The sequence below is a fragment of the Meleagris gallopavo genome, chromosome 7, assembly GCF_000146605.3.
Source record: "Meleagris gallopavo isolate NT-WF06-2002-E0010 breed Aviagen turkey brand Nicholas breeding stock chromosome 7, Turkey_5.1, whole genome shotgun sequence".
Lineage (NCBI taxonomy): Eukaryota > Metazoa > Chordata > Aves > Galliformes > Phasianidae > Meleagris > Meleagris gallopavo.
In genome coordinates, this window is record NC_015017.2 from 18,805,540 (window position 1) to 18,817,738 (window position 12,199).

The 12,199-nt window shown below is 35.0% G+C and overlaps 1 long non-coding RNA gene across 1 annotated transcript; it reads left to right on the top strand.

Moving 5' to 3' along the window:
* The first annotated feature begins 9 nt into the window (after positions 1-9).
* Positions 10-9,118, top strand: LOC109368548. Its single transcript, XR_002116689.1, has 3 exons — positions 10-1,274; positions 6,931-6,982; positions 8,458-9,118. It is a non-coding gene; the product is annotated as an uncharacterized LOC109368548 (long non-coding RNA).
* Positions 9,119-12,199: the final 3,081 nt, after the last annotated feature.

A 12,199-nucleotide genomic window follows, 5' to 3' on the forward strand; every position in this document is an offset into this window, starting at 1 on the left:
CGAGCGAGCCGCCGCGCCACTCCTCACCTCCGTCCGGAGCCCACTCCGAGCGCGCCGCCTCGGCCCGGACCGCCGTGAATCAGCCGGATCTCATTCAAAGCCGGTCCGCCCAGGCCCCCGCGTATGCTTCCCGGTTCAGAGGGCGCGCGGCGGAGACTTCCGGTGTCGGAGTCGGGTTTGGAGGTGGGGGGGGCAGGAAGCCATGGCAACGCAGTTTGCCTGGCAACGGCGCGCGCTGCCGGCGGGAGCGCGCTAAGCGCTCGTGCGCGGGAGCTGCTGCGGCCGTTAAACCGCCTCTCCTACGGCGTGAGGCGAGCAAGCGAGACCTGAGCGGTACTTGCGGGCCTGAGAGAAGTCCGGGAAGCCCCTCGGGTGCCACAGTTGCACTCGTGTTGGCCGTTATTCTGTCCACCTACAAATCCACAGCTGTCACAAAGTTACCTGGAGCTCTTGGAGCAGTGACGTTCTGAAGGACGCTGTCCCTAAGGTGACGCTGAGTGCTGAGGTGAAGCGCTCAGGAGGCTTTGCTCTGAAGTACTGCACCTTAAGCTTGTTTCTAGCTCAGAGCCCAGCTGCGTCCAACTGGCACCTACGTGCAGATAACCAGTAAATAGGATGGCTTTATGTTCCAAAAAATGCATCATCAAATCAAAAAGAGAATGATTAGTAGGAACACCGCATGAAACCATCTCAAAAGCGATGTCATGAGGATTGAGAGGATTCAGAGGAAAGTAATAAAGTGCACATATATATGAAAAATCACATGTGCAGAAATGAAAAAGAGTGGAATGGTAACAATTTTTTTCCATACAAAGAAGACAAATTTGACATAAGATAGGAGCATGCACACTAATGAATGATGTGGAGGGAACAAACTGGAATTTTCAATTACCTTTATGGAACACAGGAGAAAAATAAACAACAATAAAAAGATTGGTAAATGAAAAGAGGAAAATACAAGGCTGAGGAATCACAAATAATTCTTCAGATAATATGTGACTGTTCTGGATCTAAGTGTCTCAGGATCTTACTCTGATTAGAACAATGCTTTTCTTAAAGTGCATGTTTATATATAGTTGCTAAAATATTATGAATATTGATGAATAATTGAACAACTGAAGAACATAAAAGGCAATTTATTGTGTTTCCACAATGAATGACCAAGACCAGCATTATGGTTTGGTTCTGAAGCTGCTTTAAGGATTGAGAATGTGAAATTAGAAGATGGTCAGCACTTCACGCTCACAGATGGTTACAAGGAAGCAAGTGCAAAGGTACTGTGTTATAAATTACACTTCAGCCAGATACAGTTATCCCTTCCACGGCACATTAGCCTCTTTGTAAATCCTAGGTTTTTATACTGAGGTGTGTAAAATGAATGAAAAGAGAAAAACTCAGTTAACATCATACCTACTATTCTGCTCTTTAAGAGGGTGATCTTTCTGAAAAACAATATTCTTTTAATAGTCTCTTCCATCTCTTTTCAGATCTTTGCTAGTCTGAGAGAATTGCTAGAGTTAAAATTCCCCAAATATTCTTAGAAAGATAAAGAATTGAAATGTAGTTTATACCATGAACCTGTAATCTCTATTACATACAATTAAGACAAAAACTATTAGTGCATTTTGTCATTGCAGTCACAGCCAGATTATTCGGAAAAAAAATAAGGGGGAAAAAAAAGAGTATATGTGTTTGCATGTTTGTCTCACACAAAAGAAAATATGAGCCATATTTCTAGTAGGTAGTTACATTCTTTATTATTTCACCTGGAAAATTCAAGCTGCTACAGTCTTGTGCTTAATACTTCAAGATTTTTGTGTGTTTAGATGTCTTCTAAAGTCATAAAAATTATTACAAGGTCAAAAACTTTTTTTGTTTTTAGATTATGTTAATGAGGTAAGTATTGAAATGCATTATGCATTCTATATTTTTCTAATTTGCACTGTATTTTCATCATTTTATTCTCCCAGTGGACTGGAATTCTGTCACCTTATTAAGAGATACTCATCGCATTTATTTTTTTACTCTGCATACACATGTCTTTATGGAACACTGCAGTTCTGGAAGAAAAAAAAATCTACAAAATTCTTTAGAAGAGGAAGCATTCCCCTGGATTAACATATACAGCAAGGAAAAGCAATGTAGTCAGTTTTTGTACTTCACCTCTACCTACTGATTTGAATGAGTTATGTCAGTTCAAATCATCTGAAGATTTGGGCCTTCTTTGAAATATGAAGTGGAACAGACTTTCATTGTTATTCTTAATTACATTTCACATCATAGTATTGACTCTCATAAAACATACATTTATTGAAATTTTATAAATAATATACTTAGAAAAGAAGAAAAAAAAGGAGAAAATAGAAGAAATATTTACATTAAAAAGTATAGTGAATTAATTGGATATATAGAGCCAGTATCATCTTTGGTACTTACAACAGATGGTATTTTATATTTTGATATAAAAAAGATATATTCTTAATCGTATATGTCAAAGAAAAGAGACCATATGTTGTTAAACACTTCCAAATTGTCATTTAATCTGAAGGGCACTCTCTTGCATGATACTAAATCCCGCATTGTTTTCGTCTAACCAGTGCTAATCTACAGAATATTTGTATTTATTATTTTGCTGTAAGGAAGTGCTGAATTAAAATGTTCTGGTTTTGTTCTTTTCATTTGTATCACTTGGATGAATGTCGTAAGTGGTAAAAGCTTATTTTGATTGGCCTCTTACATTCTTCCAGTTTTCCTCGTACCTTTCTGTCCTTACTGTCCTAGTAAAGTGATCAACAATGATCAGACTTGCTAAGAGATCACACCATTATTTCCTAGTTTCCAGCCTATCTGGAATGTGATTTTCCCCCAGGTCTGTCATTTAGTTAAAGCAGCAGTAATCCTGCTGCTCTCTAATTAATGGGTTTAATTTTACAGAGCTGAGTGACAAAATTGAAGTGTTGTCTATAGAACATAAAAATACACACTGAGAGATAGGCCACAATTTTTGTGCTAGAACAAGGGAAATCTCCAGGGCTTTGTTACAATTATTTATATTAAATATGTATATATATATATATAAAGTCTGAGATTAGAATACAATGCATACTGTAGAACTGGATGAGACACTAGAGTCACTAGAGTTTTGAACAAGTACATCTCTATTTGAGAACATAAATGGGAGCACAGGGAATGCAAATATACTGCAGAGTAAGAGACCTGACCTTGACCTTGTGAGGAAATAAGTTAGAAAAAGCACACTTGTTTTTCTTTGTTTGTTTAGCTACAAACCACATTTGGTAGTCAAACATTGAATAGATAACTATAGAGGAATTGGAGTTTTTTAAACTGCAGCATTTTACCCTAGACTGGAGCTCTGTACATAGGGATTTGGCAAATCTGTATGTGGGGAAATGATTTCTTCTGTCATACTTGGCGAGCACTCAAAATGGTTAGAAGTGCTTATTATGACCTCTGTGACATCCACAACAGCTTGTGAAATGCCTGAACAACTCTTTGATGCACACAGACTAATAAGAGGTCTTGTCACAGACAATGAATTAAATTTTACAAGAATATAGGTTAAAGACAGTAAATAAAAGTGAGAATGCTTTTTTCAGTCATCTCAACATTCTACAATCAGCTACCAAATGCTGATAGAGGTTTGAAAAAGGCTCCATTAATCATAAAGCATACAATTAACTAGAACTTGCAAAAAAAAACGCTATTTTCATCTTTTCGAGAATATAGGTTTGCCCATTAAATTATGACAAGTATAAACCCAGCATAATTTTAAGTGAGAAGAATGGTAGCAATGTATTTGGATAGAATCCGTCACAGTTTAGCATTCACTTTTGTATGCAATATAACTCCCCTGAAATATCGGGGCCAAAAGATAGTGTTTATATTGAAAGTTTCTGTATTCAGGAGACAATACAAATCTCATATACTATTCTACAGGAAACTGGACTTTTGTCTTTTTATGTCTATTTAAAGTGGCTGAGTTGTGAGAACTATCTACAAACCATCTGGAGAAGATAAGGCCAAGAAAAAATCAGTCTTGCTGGAAATACTTGTGTTGGGGGTGTCTATGGAAAATTTTTATGAGACAACAGAGGAGTGGGTTTGTGTCCCTGGCAATTGCAAAGGTGCTACTCTGTGAGAGACAGATTATTTAAAAAACCATGTAGAAGACTGTAAATTGAAGACTGTAAATTAAGAGAAAGGTGGCGTGTAAAGTGGACATACTGTGGTTTTTTTCTGGATTGCTGTGGGATGGAGCAATGTTTGACTTTTTTTCTAATTTTTTTTCTTTTTATTCAGTGGGAGTTTTCCCCCTTATTTGTGACACAGTAAAAATAAATTTTACACTTCCTTTAGCACTTAAGATGTTCTTTGTAGTTGAACTGAAACACTCCTTTACAAAATGCTACGTAGCTGGTACAATGCTTCGTGTCAGTGTCAGGTAGCAAGAGCTAAGAAACTGACTATTTCAGTCATTTCTGCGGCTCTGTCTGCATTAGGATATAGTACAGAATAGTAGGAATTAATTGGTAGGTCTAAACAGGCAACACAATATTTTTGTCAGCCTTTTTTTTTCCTTTGGATAGCTCTGGTTTCAACCCATGAATTGAATGAGCATTTGCAACTGAAGTGTTTTAGACATGTTCCTGGTCTGCAGTTTTTCATGTGAATGAATCTAGTTTCAATGTTCCCAGGAGAGATTAGCACAGCAAATCAAAACATCCAAGCAGAGACAATCGAGGCTTTAAAGGCATGCTCCTCATCCAAACTTAAACATGCATCATGTAGATGCTCAATATATGCCTTTATTTTTCCTTCCAAAAAGTATCCCACAGTATGAAAAGAAAACATGTCAGAAAGCTGGAGAAGAGCGAAATAAGATTGAAGAAGGTGAGGTCCTCTGCATTACTACACATGGCATGCCCAAAGCACTGGGTATATACAATATGTTCTATGGAGAGCCTGAGGGACCTGTAAACTGCGAGATAAGCCCCATTCAGTGAATATTTTGATCCTCGCAAGAATGTCGCTTGGGAAAGGCACATTTTTTACAAGAAACCAGCTGCCAGATGAGACCATTGACCATTGTTAAGATCTTTAAAATAAAGCCAAGTAATGTGAATTGGAGCAGTTAACAGATGGATGAATTACTTGTGATATAAGTGATAACCAAGTCAAAGCAAGGTGAGAAAAGGACTTGACATTGCAAAGAACAGTGGATATTTGCAGGGCTAGTAAAGACTGCTTCCCAAATAAAAGTGTTAGCTAGTGGTGAAGGAACTGGAGTCTATCTAATTAAAAATGCATACCAAAGCATAAAGAGAAAATACTAGGGTAAACAAATGGCAGAGACCAGACTTGTTTTCAATAAATGTAAAATCAATCACAACATGGTGAAAAGGTCCCGCACAAGAGGTTCAGTGTCCTGTATACAATGAAAGCAGCCATTTTGCAGAAAATAGATTGCTCTCAACTCAACTTGTAAAGATAAGCTCAAGAAAAGTGATCTGTGTTCCTACTACTGGAAAACATAACAATGGTGACAACACTGAAAGTCATTGTAATGATATCTTTAAAGGGGTGATCAGAATGGCATTATTGTAAAAAATAAAAATAAAAAATAAAAATAAAAAGATTTTTCTGCTGGGCCTTTTCATTTGAAACTGTATCACAAGCAGAGATGCAATTTGTGGATTTTGGAAATTCTCTGATGACACAAAAGTAATAAAGAATTGTTACATACTCATTGCTCCACAAATGAGTTATATCTGTGGAGACTGCATTAGTAATCACAGTGATGTGGCAGAAAGAACAAGGTAGCTGTAGAGTCTTTGTGCCTGTTCAGAATAAGGATCTGTCCTTTTTTATTTACACTATTAGGAAGTGAATGAACATGTGCTTTCTATTCTAATAGGAACAAGATAACATTAATGTATCTAAAGTATAAAATAAATTTGTGAATTCCCAGTAGTCTTCATCTTCAGATTCATGCAAGGTATTGATCAGATTATTTTGATCTATTCTCAGTAGGGTTGTTTCTGTCCTTGGAGTACACCCAGATACACTCAATGGCATTTTTCCCCATCATTGCCCTGCCTGTTTCTTCCTTGTCTTCTCTGATAGAATTCTCTGCCATGCTTTTATGACTTGATGGGTCCACTTCATTGTGGCTGCAAATTTTTCTGAGATAATGCAAATTATTAATAACTATCTGTCGGAAGAAGATATTTTTCCTACCCATTTCATTTAGAAAATAGCTATTTTATTGATCAAACATACACATCACACCTCAGACACTTCAGCTTCTTGTAGAAGGAAAAGGTAAATAGCAGAATTTCTTCTTGACTACGCACAATTTGTACAGTTGTCATCATGTCTTGTTCTATGTGTTGATCACAATAATGGAAGTTTACAGAAAGAGTTTTCTCATTCTTTCTCATCATATCTGAATTGGTAAAAATAATATTTTTCATGTTTTTCTTCTGCCAAGTAGGCAGGTAATTTGGATAGACAGAGTGTTTGCATCTAACAATAAACTATTCAGGTAAGGCAAGATGTTTATTTTAGTTGCATTGGCTGTGTGCCATAAATAAATACAGTAACAATTTATCTCATCTCACTAGCTATCTTGATTCAGTTGATTAAAGGCTATAAATTAACTTTAATTACAAGTTGTAACAGTTGGCATTTGGAGACCTACATGTTTGAGACCATGTGGTGGAAATTTTGTTCTCCATTGTAGAAATAAACCAAGGAAATTCTCTTACTAATGCCTAGTCTTCTAATTTCATCCTTTTTTTTTTTTTTTAATTCATTTGCCTCCAGATTTTTTTTCCTGCGTTTAGAGTAAATTGAGTGTTCTTTTTTTTAGCTCAAATTACTAAAAAAAATTTTAATATCTTATTTTAGGTCCCGAGTGCATTTCAGACACCAACTGAACCTAAGCCCTTCCTCTGCAAAGGTAGGATGTGAAAATTTTCATCCTTCTCTGATTTTTACTGGTAAGGTAAACAAACTTGAAGATCTTTTTATCCCCTGCAAAGAAGGTATATGCAAATATTGCACTTGTACATGGTACTTTTGTGAAGAGATTTGCATGTTTGTCTTTCGGGTTCCTAAGGGCTGATGACAGAAGTCTCAGTATCAGACATCTTAGGCATAATTGATCTATTCTTTGAATTGTTTATGTTGAAAGAAAGTTAATTTAAATTAAATTTTAGTTGAGTTTATTTCAGATTTCTTTGTTCTGATAAAAGGAGTGAACGCAACTTCTTTGTTTATCCTTATTATTGAAGTGCTAGCCATGACAGCACTGCTTCAATGTTGTTTAACTGGTAAAAATGAGACTAAATCTAGATAGGTAAAATATCACAGAGATAGGCAGAATGTTCAAAGTGAAAGTAAATACAAAAGCTTTGTTGTAATTAAATAAAGATATGGAAACTAGACTATTAAAAATGAATATTTTAAAGTTTTAAAATTATTGTATTGCTGGCATCTGATTTATATGGTTGTAAAAATGGAATGCAATACAAAACACATTCTAAGCTGTAATGAAGACAGTTCACATACTTATATGTTATATATGTTTGACTTTTTTAAGGATAATGTATTTGAATTAACATGGTATGAAAACATCTTGTGTTGAGACTACAGGCTTGTCTTGTTGCATTGGTTAATTCACCATACCTGGCTTCATAGCCTAGAGAATGTCATGATTAGCTATTAATGACTAGTTTTTGAAGTCCAAGAAGAGACTTCAGTATCTGCTGCCTGATTTTTTAAAAATTCAATTTGTTTTGATACTCAGTGAAACCTTGAAATTTGTTTTTGGCTCTTGTTTCAGTTCAGCAAACTCTTTATATCAATTTCAGGCAGTACTTTTAATCTCTTTTAACTAGTGGAGTCTTGAAAAAAATCCAAATGGCTTGTTTAGGTATGTCATGTATGTTGATTGACTTACTGATATTCATGTTGAGAACTCGCTGCTCTTTATTGCCATTTACAGATTGCTTTAGAAGTCCTGTGCAAGGACTAAGAATTAGTTGAGATACTTTGCAGATCACAACTGTAACATTGGTGCTTTTAAAGTTCTTTGGGGTCTTTGAGTAGCCCTCATGTATAGGTCATAATGTTAAAATGCTTTAATACCTGAGATATATTATAGTAATCCATATAGTGTGTATGCAACATGAAATATTGGTGAAATAAATGCAGTTGTTAGTCTAAAAAACCTCTTCCTTACAGTAATTATGCTCCCAGAAAACTGCTTTATGGTGTTAGAACCTTATAATAGTATTTCTGTGTCTTTTGGGAGCTTTGGAATTTCGTCTAGTGTTTGTCTACTTAAAATTCCCGCTGCTTTAGCTTTTCTTTAGTACCCCTTTCAGCATTTGTCCAGTGAACTTATATGGTTATTTGCTCCTTTCATTTCAGTTTTATACTCAGTAATGGGAGGACGTTTCCTTTCTCCACAAAACCTGAATTTAGAAATTAATTAAATGATGGATTTCCAGCCTACTTGAAAAATAAACTCAAGCAAGAGCAATGATCTCATCTAGCTAGTAATTATCCTTTGTGTTCAATGCTCTTCACTCAGTGTTTCAGCAACTGCAAATAGTCTTTAAATAATCATGAATCCATTGTTGCATATATGGATGTCTTACAAGCACAGATGCTTAAGGCTTCTATTGACCGGCTGTAAATAACATCACTTTTAATTAGAAATGCACTGATATAAATCTGCCTGCTCATCCTTAGCTTCATCTTTCAGGTAACTGGAGCTGCTAATTACTTTAAAAAATGCAGGTCAAATGCTCAGTATCTGAATTCATTAACTCAATAGAATATGGCTCTCTTTGTGATAACTTTACAGATGTTTTTAGAGGTCAAATTTTGTGCCCTATATTACCCATTGACTTTATTTGTTCCTAGTAATAGATCTAAGATTTTGTAGTAGTAGTAATAAACAAACATTCTTTAAATGAACGGTTGTTAATCTAGCTCCATTCTTTTTTAATGGAAGACAGCACAGTGTATTGTTAATGGCATATACATAAACAGTGACATTAGGGATCTTCATCCCACTGAAGAAATATCAAAGCCAGCTCATTCAGATTTTCTTCATACATTGTTTTGATTTTGTTTCTCAAGCGAGTAAGAGAAAATGATTCTCAGTTCCAATCATCACATGTGACTACCAAATAGCCTTTTAAAATAATCAATTCTGAATGTAAAGCCCAGGTCTTCTAAACCACACCTTCTGACCCTCTGCAGGGAACACATTTTTAAGGAAAAGTGTTCTAGTTTCAATTTTTGAGAAAACTATTTGAAGCGATCATAAATTTGCATCTGGCTGACACTACGCCAGTTGTCCATCCAGTTCCTTACATTCCTGTAAAAAAAATTTTTATATACACAGACACTTAAGCAACCAAGAATTTTATAAATGAAAACCTTCCTTACTGTCCTGAAAGATAAGAATAGACTGCCTGCTGTGTGAAAATAATCACGCTTCTCATTATTTGAAAGTACTCTTAATATTGCAGTTAGTTTTCAAACAGCTGTTAGATTTATAGTTGGTGAACTATTTACAATGTTAGTATGGTTTAGGCCTTTTAATTTGTCTAGTACTTCTTTCAGCTCTTCTTGAACTCTTCCAGTTCTTCCTTTCATTTCCCAAACATGATAAATTTTATTCATTTCCCACCAGTAAAATTCTAGGTAGTCTTGTTATGTCCCTTGTAATTTAAAATTGGCTTCAGATAGATTTGATTGATGTGGATCACATTCATGTAACAAATGACTTAGAATAAGATAATTTTATTTTAATGCAATATTGTGGCATAGGTAAGTTTTGTTTCTTGTTGATTCTTGAGTTATATCTCACTATATAAATTGAAAAAAATAGTAATACCAACTATTTCTTGTCACAGAGAAAGGAGCTATCTCACCTATTTTAAATGAAGTGGTATTTTTAAGGAGGAAGAATCTCCTCTGCCTAAATTTGGGCATACAGTCTCTATTGCCTTTTGAGGTCTTTGTCATTTTGCCAGTTAAATAAGTGGGATGGGCTTATTTTTTCTTTTTTTTTTTTTCTTTTTTTTTTTTTTTTGTAGAAGAAGCAAAGAATGATAAATGCCATTTCATAAAGCTTACTAAGGAATGCTGGCTTTATTTAATTTCACAGTGACTGATATCCGTAGGAGGCGAAGGCACGTAATATTATGTAGTGTTGCACACATTTATTTCGTGCTTGCATGGAGTATATATTTATATTTCTTTAGAAAAAGATAGGCCTTCAAACATAGGAAAATACTGTGTATGTTTTGACATTCTCTCATGAGAGTTACAAATATTCTATATGACTCAAGCCATCCGTTCATAAAACCTTCTTAAATGTCCAGGGGATAAGACCAGTATTTGGTCTTATTCGTTGTATTTGGTCTCTTTTGGTCTTTAAAGCTCAGAAATTCCAGAGTGGCGTTATCAGCTCGGCTGACAGTCCTCTTATTTTGAACGACAAGTGCCAATACGTCCCAGAACAGCACACAGCAGAGGTCCTGACTACAAACGGTCATCAAAATTTGACAGTGTTCTGTGTTTTAGCTGGATGCTAAGTTCATCTTTAGTTAATTCTTTATCTAATTTGTGATACTGCATTCAATAGGTATCCTATTACTATTATCAACTGATAGCAAGGTCTTTTTGCATACAACATTTTCCTTTTTGGACATTAAAATATTGCAAGTAATGGCTACTGAACAGCTGTATATCAGACAGACAAAACACGTAGTGTGCCATGTAAAAAAAAGTGATTAACTTTATAGCTGATTCTGATGAAAAAAAAGATTAGATTACAGGTACATTATTGTTTATTACCGTATGTATTAAATATCTATGAAAGCTGCAAGCATTTATTCTGCAAATGGTGGTGGAAAATAAGGCCATGCATATTCCTACAACAAAGCTGTTCATTGTATAATTTAGTTTTCAGCTGAGTCTGAACTTACTGCAGGTGAAAATAAGATGATCCAGATCTGTCAGCACTGATATACATGTAGGTGGTTCCATTATTGTAATTTGTGAAATGCTCACAAGCTGTCTTTGTGAGGGTGCTTATATAGAGTAATGTATTAAAAAGAAGCAAGATGTTCTACCTTATGATGGCATTGCAGTTGTGCAGTTTGTGTAAAGCAATCAAATGTTTCTAACATACACACAGAAAAATTTTTGAGCAGAAAAAATGAGTGTTATTGTTTTGTGATTTTGTATGTAAGGTAATATCACAAAATTGAAAAAGAAATGTCCTACTTTTTATGTGATAGATATGCTTATAGCATATGGGACTGATAAGTATTTATAAACCAGATGCTCTTTTCATGAGCTCTGAGTTAGTTTAAGAATAATACCGATTTTCTTACATAGAACATTAGTATAGCAGGTCTGTTCCTCTTTCTTGAATGTAGAGTTGTTGTACTGGTACCAGTAGGTCTGCTGGACTTTTTCCCACTATTTCAAGAAGAGTGCTCTGCTTCTTCCAGTCTTTTCTTAAATTGTACTTTTAGCTGTTATTTAAATCAAATATTCAGGGATGAGTATGAACAGTAAGCTCAATTGGTGCTAGAAAGTGTCTGAAACTCTGATTAAATAAATGATCAAAGAAAATAAAATTCCTACTTCAAATATCTACTTTTAATGAGCTTATTTAAAATTCTAAAATGTTTTAAATATGACATGATAAAACACCAAATATAATCTAGTACCTCATAAGTAGAATTTCAGTTTTTCCCTTACCCTTCCCCTCAACCTCAGAGTTAAGAAATGTAGTAAAACAATGTTTGCATGAAGAGGTCATTCATTTTATCAAGACTGACAGATATACCCAGAAAATTAAGGACGAGGTTTTGGACTCGTGGTCTTTTCATCAAGTCATTCTGTTTCATTTACTTCATTCTTCATTATGTGAAATTGAGGGCAAAGTATGTACTACATGTCCCTCAAAAAAATAAATAAATAAATAAATAAATGCCTGTACTGAAGTGGAGTTGATGATTTAGAAAATAAGCGTTGAAAAACAGCTTCAAATTCTATTGCCCTTTTTTTACCTACCTGAAATATGAATACTGGAACCATCAAAGTTTCAAACAAATAGCAGTTCTGCTTTTCTTTTTAGTTC